General features: G+C 49.4%; 1 protein-coding gene across 2 annotated transcripts in view; it reads right to left on the reverse strand.

The window, feature by feature from the left end:
• The window catches only part of NPY (neuropeptide Y), a 115,383-nt gene extending 103,702 nt beyond the window's left edge, over positions 1–11,681 (reverse strand). For both annotated transcript variants that reach the window (XM_066584837.1, XM_066584839.1), the window contains exon 1: positions 11,601–11,681. The gene's annotated coding sequence lies outside the window, so the exon portion shown is untranslated. The remainder of the gene's footprint in view (positions 1–11,600) is intronic.
• Between the last annotated feature and the right edge of the window lie 420 nt (positions 11,682–12,101).

The raw sequence follows: 12,101 nt of genomic DNA on the forward strand, positions 1-12,101 counted from the left end.
AGCTTATGAAAATGGGATCCACAGCTATGAGAATGATGAGGCCATAGGTATTTAAATCATTGCATTTTGTCTACAATTACAGTCTTTATGAGACACTTCTAACTCGTGCTGGTAGTTTGCAAAAGAAATTCAGATTTTAAAGCGCACAGCCATCATGAATATGCTGGGATTTATTTTTCATTTCATTTTGGTTTTTTGTTTGAATGAAAATCCAATAAATTAAGCATCATTCTATTGCAATATTTTGCTTGAAGAGCAGAATTTTAAAGCAATTTTTTCGCTCCAAGTAATCTATGACAGCAGGTCCCTTAGTCATAGCAGTCCTTAAAGCGACCCCCTGGGCCTGGAGAAGCAAACATGGCTGCACCCGCTCCTCTGCCTATCTGATGAACGCTGTGCATTAGTATGCATCATTAGTCTAAAACACTACATCTGCTTTCATTGACCAATGCTCCCCACATGAGCAATGTTGACCTGGTCACCATGTTGACCTAGTGTACCATGTAGTGCAAGGGTGCACAATTTTTTCTGGTCTAAGAGCCACATTTCGATACTGAACCACTTCCAAGGGCTGCAAGGATATTCCTATCTGAGACATTTATGGTATATCCCAAGCATATGCCATACTAAATCAAAACCAGTTGCACTTTCAGGACTCCCACCTATTGGGAGAATGGGGGTCACCCCCCCCCCCCCCCAATCAGCACTCCAGAGAAGAGGAGATAATGCATTTGGCTCTATCCATTGTAGATAATAGACAGCCTATAAACTACACAGGAGAGAGCTGCATGCATGTACAATGCCTCTAACTCATATACTCATTTCTGTACTGCCAAATGGGTCAAGAGACCTTTTTTCCTAATATATAGTATAGGGGACCCAGACATAGCTACACAGTGCACACCAGCAGTGGGGCAGTATGCCGCTCCACAGGAAAGCCAGGATTGAGGCGCTCACCTCTAGATCTCCGGACACGAATATGGCTGCCATCAGTGCTCAAACTAAACTTGGATTCATCTTCGAAGACAACCCATTCCACTCTATAGCAGTCCAGTTTTGTCATTGACAACATCGCTGCAAAAGCAGCAATGGTGGGTGGGTGTAAAAGGCAGTATATACAATGGGTGCTGTGAGCCAAATGTCCTTTAGCCAAGTGCCTGGGAATGGTTCCGACAGATGCAGGAGCCTGTAGCGATGGTGCCACTTGTCTCTGGATGGCGGACAATGAAACAGCTAGAACTACTCATGCTTGTCAGACCACCAGGCAATCCTCTTTGGTGTTCTGTCGAGGGGCCTGAGCCCAGTTGTCTTCTGTGCATGCCGTCACGCATCCACTGGTCCCAACACCCCCTAACAGGTTGATCATAATGGCCTAGATGGCGGCATTTTGTTGATACGACCATCCAGTTTCTCGCATTCCAATAATGCGCCCCTCTCAAACTCTTAACTGGGCAAAATCTTTTAGATTATGTCGTAGAGGCGTCTAGTGGTCAACAAGGTCTACACAAGTAGAAAAAGAGGTCACTACATACAAGTAGCCTCTGAAAGCCTTTTTATAGGCCATGGGTAGAAGGATTTTTAGGACTTCAGGTGGCAAGACCGTTCATCTAATCATTTGCATATCTGTATGAGATGGAACTGCATGCCACGTTTTGAAATTTGTTAAATTTAAATTTTTCAACTTAATGAAACCGTCGTCATGGAAATTCAGCAGATGATTGATATAAAAGTCATAAGTAGTCATCTAAAAAATAATGGGTTTCAAAATATAATCACTAGAGATGAGCGAACCTACTCGGCCACGCCCCTTTTTCGCCCGAGCGCCTCGATTTTCGAGTACTTCCGTACTCGGGCGAAAAGATTCGGGGGGCACCGTGGGTGATTGCAGCGGGGAGTGGGGGGAGAGGGAGAGAGGGCTCCCCCTGTTCCCCGCTGCTACCCCCTGCTCCGCCACGCCTCCCCCCGCCCCCCGATGCCCCCCGAATCTTTTCACCTGAGTACGGAAGTACTCAAAAATCGCGGTGGTCGATCGAGTAATTACTCGAAACGAGTATATTTGCTCATCTCTAATAATCACCCTTGACAGGAGAGCAAGAATGGATATAATTAGAGATATGCAGATTTTTATACCAACTAAAACTGAACGACGAATGAGAAGCACACAATTCTCGTTCATTGTTCTGTCAAAGACTCATATTTAGGCTTCATTTCCACGAGCGTATATCGGCCCACCGTTTTCACTGCTGGCTGATATACACTGTGATCTGATGCATTGGATTCCTACGCATCACATCACATGGCCATATTCTTGTGATGTAAAAGCGCCCTGGCCGGCCAATATAGCGCCGGACGTTTTTACACCGGGCCCAAAAGATAGTCCTGGAACTATCTTTAGGGCCGGAATACGTTGGCCACTGCATGGGCTCCCATGGGAGCCCATGACAGCGGACGGAGGTGGGAGGGAGTTTAGCAGTGTGGCTGTTAAACTCCCTCCCTCTGCTCTCCTCCCCGCTCATTCTTTGTAATGAAAGGAGGTAAGTCAGGGCTGAGCTCCGCCCCTGTTCCGCCTTCTCCCATTGCAAAGGACAAGCAGGGAGAGCAGAGGTGAGCCTGCAGGGGGGAGGGAGGGGAAAGGGGCGACGGCATGGTAGCCTCGGCGTATATGTGACGGAGCCCATGCTGTGTGAACGGGCATGCAATAGTAGCATACATCGGCCGACCGTAAAAACGGTGGCCGATATATGCTCGTGGGAAAGAAGCCTTAAACTGAACAATCATCACTCTGTTTTCACTCGTTTGAATGATTTTCTGAACGATAATCGTTCTGTGTAAACGCAGCATTATATTCACCAATAAAGACTAATGTACAGGCATGCTTATTATATATGACCTAGCTCTGTAAGAGAAGGAACTATACTGGACTCAATGTTTCAACTATAGAACCTCTGTTTCTGAAAATCTATATAGAGTCTCGGTAATTTTTTAGCCTCAGGACTTCAGTGCATGTTGGTTGTCTAGTAATTAATTATCTAGATAGTGGCAGAATGGAGGATCCCAGAAGCAAAGTAAACCTGATAGTCAACTGTCAGGTTATTAATAGAGATGAGTGAGCACCAAAATGCTCGGGTGCTCGTTACTCGAGACGAAATTTTCGCGATGCTCGAGGGTTCGTTTCGAGTAACGAACCCCATTGAAGTCAATGGGCGACTCGAGCATTTTTGTATATCGCCGATGCTCGCTAAGGTTTTCATTTGTGAAAATCTGGGCAATTTAAAAAAGTGATGGGAACGACACAGCAACGGATAGGGCAGGCGAGGGGCTACATGTTGGGTTGCATCTCAAGTTCCCAGGTCCCACTATTAAGCCACAATAGCGGCAAGAGTGCCCCCCCCCTCCCAACAATTTTTACTTCTGAAAAACCCTCATTAGCAAGGCATACCTTAGTTAAGCACCACACTACCTCCAACAAAGCACAATCACTGCCTGCATGACACTCCGCTGCCACTTCTCCTGGGTTACATGCTGCCCAACCCCCCCCGCACGACCCAGTGTCCACAGCGCACACCAAAGTGTCCCTGCGCAGCCTTCAGCTGCCCTCATGCCACACGCTGGCCTCACAGCCACATTACCCTCATGTCTATTTATAAGTGTGTCTGCCATGAGGAGGAACCGCAAGCACACACTGCAGAGGGTTGGCATGGCTAGGCAGCGACCCTCTTTAAAAGGGGCGGGGCGATAGCCCATAATGCTGTACAGAAGCAATGAGAAATCCAATCCTGTGCCACCTCCATCACGAGCTGCAAATGTGGGCATAGCAATGGGGAACCCATGCGCCACACACTATTCATTCTGTCAAGGTGTCTGCATGCCCCAGTCAGACCGGGGTTTTTTATAAATAGTCACAGGCAGGTACAACTCCGCAATGGGAATTCCGTGTGCACCCACAGCATGGGTGGCTCCCTGGAACCCACCGGCTGTACATAAATGTATCCCATTGCAGTGCCCAGCACAGCTGAGGTAACGTCCGATTAAATGCAGGTGGTCTTCGGCCCACACTGCATGCCCCAGTCTGACCGGGGTTTTTAATACATAGACACTGGCAGGTACAAAACCCTAATGTGAAGTCCCTGTGGACACACAGCATGGGTGGCTCCCTGGAACCCACCGGCGGTACATAAATATATCCCATTGCATTGCCCATCACAGCTGAGGTAACATCAGGTTTAATGCAGGTGGGCTTCGGCCCACACTGCATGCCCCAGTCAGACTGGGGTTCTTTAGAAGTGGACACATGGAGTTACAACTCCGTGTGGACCGACAGCATGGTTGGTCCCAGGAAGCCACCGGCGGTACATAAATATATCCCATTGCATTGCCCATCACAGCTGAGGTAACTTCCGATTAAATGCAGGTGGTCTTCGGCCCACACTGCATGCCCCAGTCTGACCGGGGTTTTTAATACATAGACACTGGCAGGTACAAATCCCTAATGTGAAGTCCCTGTGGACCCACAGCATGGGTGGCTCCCTGGAACCCACCGGCGGTACATAAATATATCCCATTGCAGTGCCCATCACAGCTGAGGTAACGTCAGGTTTAATGCAGGTGGGCTTCGCCCACACTGCATGCCCCAGTCCGACAGGGGTTCTTTAGAAGTGGACACAGGGAGTTACAACTCCGTGTGGACCGACAGCATGGGTGGCTCCCTGGAACCCACTGGCGGTACATAAATATATCCCATTGCAGTGCCCAGCACAGCTGAGGTAACGTCAGCTTTAATGCAGGTGGGCTAAAAATTACTAGGATTACAATGTAGGCGAGGGCCTAAAAAAATTGGTGTACCAACAGTACAAATGTACTACAGAAAAATTGCCGATGCCCAACCAAGAGGGCAGGTGAATCCCATTAATCGCTTTGGTTAATGTGGCTTAATTTGTAACGGCCTGTATGCAGCCCAGTTAAAATAAAAATTGGTTCAGGTGCAAGTTTCCACGCTTTTATTGAATTGAGAATTAAAACGTATAAACATTGTTTACAAAAGTCATATAACTGAGCCTTGTGGGCCTAAGAAATATTGCCCGTTCGGCGTGATTATGTGAGGTTTCAGGAGGAGGAGCAGGAGGAGGAGGATGAATATAATACACAGATTGATGAAGCTAAAAGGTCCCTGTTTTTGATGGTGATAGTGAACGATGCTTCCATCCGCGGGTGCAGCCTACGTATTGTTTAGATATCGCTGCTGTCCGCTGGTGGAGAAGAGAACTCTGGGGAAATCCAGGCTTTGTTCATCTTTATGATTGTAAGCCTGTCGGCACTGTCGGTTGACAGGCGGGTACGCTTATCCGTGATGATTCCCCCAGCCGCACTAAACACCCTCTCTGACAAGACGCTAGCCGCAGGACAAGCAAGCACCTCCAGGGCATACAGCGCGAGTTCAGGCCACGAGTCCAGCTTCAACACCCAGTAGTTGTAGGGGGCAGAGGCGTCACGGAGGACGGCCGTGCGATCGGCTACGTACTCCCTCACCATCCTTTTACAGTGCTCCCTCTGACTCAGCCTTGACTGGGGAGCGATGACACAGTCTTGCTGGGGAGCCATAACGCTGTCAAAGGCCTTGGACAGTGTTCCCCTGCCTGTGCTGTACATGCTGCCTGATCTCCGCGCCTCCCCTGCTACCTGGCCCTCGGAACTGCGCCTTCTGCCACTAGCGCTGTCGGATGGGAAGTTTACCATCAGTTTGTCCGCCAGGGTCCTGTGGTATAGCATCACTCTCGAACCCCTTTCCTCTTCGGGTATGAGAGTGGAAAGGTTCTCCTTATACCGTGGGTCGAGCAGTGTGTACACCCAGTAATCCGTAGTGGCCAGAATGCGTGTAACGCGAGGGTCACGAGAAAGGCATCCTAACATGAAGTCAGCCATGTGTGCCAGGGTACCTGTACGCAACACATGACTGTCCTCACTAGGAAGATCACTTTCAGGATCCTCCTCCTCCTCCTCCTCCTCCTCAGGCTATACACCCTGAAAGGATGACAGGCAAGCAGCATGGGTACCCTCAGCAGTGGGCCAAGCTGTCTCTTCCCCCTCCTCCTCATGCTCCTCCCCCTCCTCCTTCTCCTCCTCAACGCGCTGAGATATAGACATGAGGGTGCTCTGACTATCCAGCGACATACTGTCTTCCCCCGCCTCCGTTTCCGAGCGCAAAGCGTCTGCCTTTATGCTTTGCAGGGAACTTCTCAAGAGGCATAGCAGAGGAATGGTGACGCTAATGATTGCAGCATTGCCGCTCAGCATCTGGGTAGACTCCTCAAAGTTTCCAAGGACCTGGCAGATGTCTGCCAACCAGGCCCACTCTTCTGTAAAGAATTGAGGAGGCTGTCTCCCACTACGCCGCCCATGTTGGAGTTGGTATTCCACTATAGCTCTACGCTGCTCATAGAGCCTGGCCAACATGTGGAACGTAGAGTTCCACCGTGTGGGCACGTCGCACAGCAGTCGGTGCACTGGCAGATTAAACCGATGTTGCAGGGTGCGCAGGGTGGTAGCGTCCATCTTGGACTTGTGGAAATGTGCGCTGAGCCGGCGCGCCTTTCCGAGCAGGTCTGACAAGCGGGGGTAGCTTTTCAGAAAGCGCTGAACCACCAAATTAAAGATGTGGACCAGGCATGGCACGTGCGTGAGGCTGCCGAGCTGCAGAGCCGCCACCAGGTTACGGCCGTTGTCACACACGACCATGCCCGGTTGGAGGCTCAGCGGCGCAAGCCAGCGGTCGGTCTGCTCTGTCAGACCCTGCAGCAGTTCGTGGGCCGTGTGCCTCTTCTCTCCTAAGCTGAGTAGTTTCAGCACGGCCTGCTGACGTTTGGCCACCGCTGTGCTGCCACGCCGCGCGACACCGACTGCTGGCGACGTGCTGCTGCCGCTGACACATCTTGATTGCGAGACAGAGGTTGCGTAGGAGGAGGAGGAGGTTGGTTTAGTGGAGGAAGCATACACCGCTGCAGATACCAGCACCGAGTTGGGGCCCGCAATTCTGGGGGTGGGTAGGACGTGAGCGGTCCCAGGCTCTGACTCGGTCCCAGCTTCCACTAAATTCACCCAATGTGCCGTCAGGGAGATATAGTGGCCCTGCCCGCCTGTGCATGTCCACGTGTCCGTTGTTAAGTGGACCTTGGCAGTAACCGCGTTGGTGAGGGCGCGTACAATGTTGCGGGAGACGTGGTCGTGCAGGGCTGGGACGACACATCGGGAAAAGTAGTGGCGACTGGGAACCGAGTAGCGCGGGGCCGCCGCCGCCATCATGTTTTTGAAAGCCTCCATTTCCACAAGCCTATACGGCAGCATCTCCAGGCTGATCAATTTGGCTATGTGCACGTTTAACGCTTGAGTGTGCGGGTGCGTGGCTGCGTACTTGCGCTTGCGCTCAAGCACTTGTGCTAGCGACGGCTGGACGGTGCGCTGAGAGACATTGCTGGATGGGGCCGAGGACAGCAGAGGTGAGGGTGTGGGTGCAGGCCGGGAGACGGTAGTGCCTGTGTCCTGAGAGGGGGGTTGGATCTCAGTGGCAGGTTGGGGCACAGGGGGAGAGGCAGTGGTGCAAACCGGAGGCAGTGAACGGCCTTCGTCCCACCTTGTGGGGTGCTTGGCCATCATATGTCTGCGCATGCTGGTGGTGGTGAGGCTAGTGGTGGTGGCTCCACGGCTGATCTTGGCGCGAAAAACCTTGCACACCACAGTTCGTCGGTCGTCTGCACTCTCAGTGAAAAACTGCCACACCTTTGAGCACCTTGGCCTCTGCAGGGTGGCATGGCGCGAGGGGGCGCTTTGGGAAACAGTTGGTGGATTATTTGGTCTGGCCCTGCCTCTACCCCTGGCCACCGCACTGCCTCTTCCAACCTGCCCTGCTGCTGCACTTGCCTCCCCCTCTGAAGACCTGTCCTCAGTAGGCTTAGCAAACCAGGTGGGGTCAGTCACCTCATCGTCCTGCTGCTCTTCCTCCGAATCCTCTGTGCGCTCCTCCCTCGGACTTACTGCAATTACTACTACCTGAGTGATAGACAACTGTGTCTCATCGTCGTCGTCCTCCTCACCCACTGAAAGCTCTTGAGACAGTTGGCGGAAGTCCCCAGCCTCATCCCCCGGACCCCGGGAACTTTCCAAAGGTTGGGCATCGGTCACGACAAACTCCTCTGGTGGGAGAGGAACCATTGCTGCCCATTCTGGGCAGGGGCCCGAGAACAGTTCCTGGGAGTCTGCCTGCTCCTCAGAATGTGTCATTGTAATGGAGTGAGGAGGCTGGGAGGAAGGAGGAGCAGCAGCCAGAGGATTCAGAGTTGCAGCAGTGGACGGCGTAAAACTCTGGGTGGTCGATAGATTGCTGGATGCACTTTCTGCCATCCACGACAGGACCTGCTCACACTGCTCATTTTCTAATAAAGGTCTACCGCGTGGACCCATTAATTGTGAGATTAATCTGGGGACGCCAGAAACGTGCCTCTCTCCTAATCCCGCAGCAGTCGGCTGCGATACACCTGGATCAGGAGCTCAACCTGTGCCCACACCCTGACTTGGGCCTCCGCGTCCCTACCCTACCGCCTACCCCTACCCCTCAGCATGGTGTATTACCAGTAGTGCAGAAACAGAACGCTGTAATTAAATGTGCCGCTTATTGGCCTGTGGTTGGAGGCTGACTTCGCTTACGGAACGCACAGCAGAGCCAGGAAAGAATTTTGCGCAAGCCTGTAGTGAGACATAGGTGCGTATGACTGAGCTAGTGGAATTCACAGCGCAGAAGCAGTCAAGTGTCCAAAGGCCACTAGTAGGCCTTAAGTATTTTGCTTCTATTTTTTTAAAGGCTGAGCTGAGACAGCAGACAGATACTGTAGGCAGCGTATATATGTATACTATTTCCCTCTGGACGGGATGACGGCGGTGATGTTACGGGCAACGCAGAGCCAGGAAACAATTTTGCGCAAGCCTGCTGTAACACTTAGCTGCGTATTAATTAGGACTACTACCCCCAGCAGAGACGCAGTACACTCAAGACGGTCACAGGCAGCTCAAAGATAGTATTTTTCCCAAATTTGTTTGAAAAAGCCCACTGCCTATATAGACAGTATATCTCTTTCACCTTTCCCACTGTCCCTGCCTCACCAGTACTGGTCCTATACTATGTAAAATTACTGCAGACTGTTTCCCTCTGGACGGGATGATGGCGGTGATGTAACGGGCAACGCAGAGCCAGGAAACAATTTTGCGCAAGCCTGCTGTAACACTTAGCTGCGTAATAATTAGGACTACTACCCCCAGCAGAGACGCAGTACAGTCAAGACGGTCACAGGCAGCCCAAAGATAGTATTTTTCCCAAATTTGTTTGAAAAAGACCACTGCCTATATAGACAGTATATCTCTTTCCCTGCCTCACCAGTACTGGCCCCATACTATGTACAATGACTGCAGACTGAGGACGCAATGCTCTGCACGCCCGATATACAAAAAAAAAAAAAGTGCAACACTGCTAAAAGCAGCCTCAACAGTACTGCACATGGTCAGATGTGGCCCTAAGAAGGACCGTTGGGGTTCTTGAAGCCTAATATTACACCTAACACTCTCCCTATAGCATCAGCAGCATCAGCAGCACTTTCCCTGATCTATGTCAGAATGCATCTGTGGCGAGCCGCGGGAGGGGCAGATTTTAATACTCGGGTGTCACCTGATCTCCCCAGCCACTCACTGCAGGGGGGTGGTATAGGGCTGGAACGTCGCAGGGGGAAGTTGTAATGCCTTCCCTGTCTTTCTATTGGCCAGAAAAGCGCGCTAACGTCTCAAAGATGAAAGTGAAAGTAACTCGAACATCGCGTGGCGCTCGTCTCGAGTAACGAGCATCTCGAGTACCCTAATACTCGAACGAGCATCAAGCTCGGACGAGTATGTTCGCTCATCTCTAGTTATTAAGCAAATGCATAGTCATATGGCTAGTGTAGCCAAGAGGCTCCCAGTCTTGAATTATTATTTTGGGACTGCAATACTAACTCTTGTTGCAATAGGGAACCAAAAGCTCACAACAGACCCGGTTCTTATTACTTACAATGGACAATATTCACTCTACGGAAGAGAAGAACAGGAAGTAGGTGGAGCTCCAGGCATTGGTGTGAGAGGGCTTTTGGTATGCAGAGAAAGACGATAGACTGCATGCTAAGAGAAGAGATGGATCTTCCACGTGTCAGGCAGCTCAGATGTTTGCTGAGTGAATTGACAGGTGAATGAGAGACCTCAAAGAAAAAGAGGAAGACACTCTGCAATCCTCTACCAGCTTCAGTGGGCAATTTACTACAAAAACCTTATCTGAGAACTGTGCAGTCTCTACTATTGGACATCAGAGACCGGTCTCTATCAGTAAATGTGCACACACGGGTATATGAAATGTTGCAGCTACATCACATGACCTATTTCAGAGAACTCCAATAGTTACATCATAGCAGTTGGCACCGAGTTTGTTGTTTTAGCAGCCACAGGCACCAGGCTGCATTATAATTAGTGTTATCAAGCCCTGATATTCAGTGACATATCCTAAGTACTCTGAGAACCCCCTAGGGAAAATTTGCCAGACTAGTGGACTAAATTGTGGATTTAGCTAAGCTGTTTTCTTACTGCACTAGAGACTCGCTCAGGTAGGTATCAAGTATTAGTTCTGCAGTTTATTCCATACAATATGTATGGACATTGCTAGGCTATGGTGGACAGCTGTTTAGTGAAAGCGATCTAAATCTTGCATACAGAAATCGGGGCTTATCATTCGGTGGGAAACCTCATTACTTTCTCAAATTGCTTAACGGCCATAAATCCTTGTTTATCTTGTTGTTCTGTCACGGGTGGTGGTGCGACACAAGTGCTGGATGGAGCAGCAGCTGATGGAGAGAGAGGGGGCACATTTTTTTCCAAAAAAACTTTTACATAATATTTGCAGAATAAACCGTATTTTTGCTCCATAGGAGGGTTTTTGTGTACTTTAACGTTACTATAACTTGCCATTAAATCTCTCTGAAGGTGACAGTATTCTATATATCATCTATGACACTAAATGCACTTTTTCATTACACAGCGTTTCTCATAAAATCTACATCTTCCTGGCAGCAGCAAAGCACATGACTTCTCACATAACTGTCAGCATCTTTGCAACTTCTCTTGTCGGCAGCATAACCGCTACATACACATGTATGGCCATAGGCCCTGACCTCAAATGTCCGTAGGAGCAGCATCTTTACACTCAAAATGCTTAGCACATCATAGACATCACTTACATATCCAGAGGTCCTCACACATTACAGGCAGTTCAATCCCCACATAACACATTACTTGAATCCATATTGCTGCTCTATGCCATGTGCATCGCTGCGTCATTACAAATACTTCATCATAAGGACACCATATACATTATATTTATGCATAACACTTTACGTAATATCATACTATGGTCATAAATCTATTAGACCTAGCCAAGTCTTGCGTAACCCAAAACTATGACACCATGACTATTCTAAGCTAACACATTCAAAGTACCGTGTAACTTTACATGACTTAGTATTGGGCGGTCATAGTCTACTCACGCTTTCTTGATACACCTTTCACTGCTCACTTCACTCTTCATCTGCAGCATTCACAGCAATTCTTTGGAACCGTCATCGTGGTGTCCAGCACTGTGGGGATGGAGACTCTCTTTCCCTAATATGCTGTTGGGCACTTCACCCAGGAGATCGGCTTCTTGACCTCTTCTTCATCTGGTGTCTGTTTGGGGTATCCCTCCTCCAGTTCGGCTAAATTGAAGTATTTTACTGTTATCGTCAATCTTGTCTTACTCAGCATTGTATCCACAAAATGTATGGTGCCTTCCCTGGCATGCTACACTAGCCAGAATCACAACAAGAGTGGACAGTAACCAAATGCAGCATAAAAAGAACTAAACAAATGTGTGATCAGAAACTTACAGAGGTATGTAAGTATAGTAGGATGAGACAAACACAAATGGCATCAGTCAGTCAATCCGAACACAAGTTTCGACACACCTTTTCATTCCATAATTTTTTTTTTGTTTTTTCTTTTTGTTTTTT

The sequence above is a fragment of the Eleutherodactylus coqui genome, chromosome 12 (genome assembly GCF_035609145.1).
Source record: "Eleutherodactylus coqui strain aEleCoq1 chromosome 12, aEleCoq1.hap1, whole genome shotgun sequence".
Classification (NCBI taxonomy): Eukaryota; Metazoa; Chordata; class Amphibia; order Anura; family Eleutherodactylidae; genus Eleutherodactylus; species Eleutherodactylus coqui.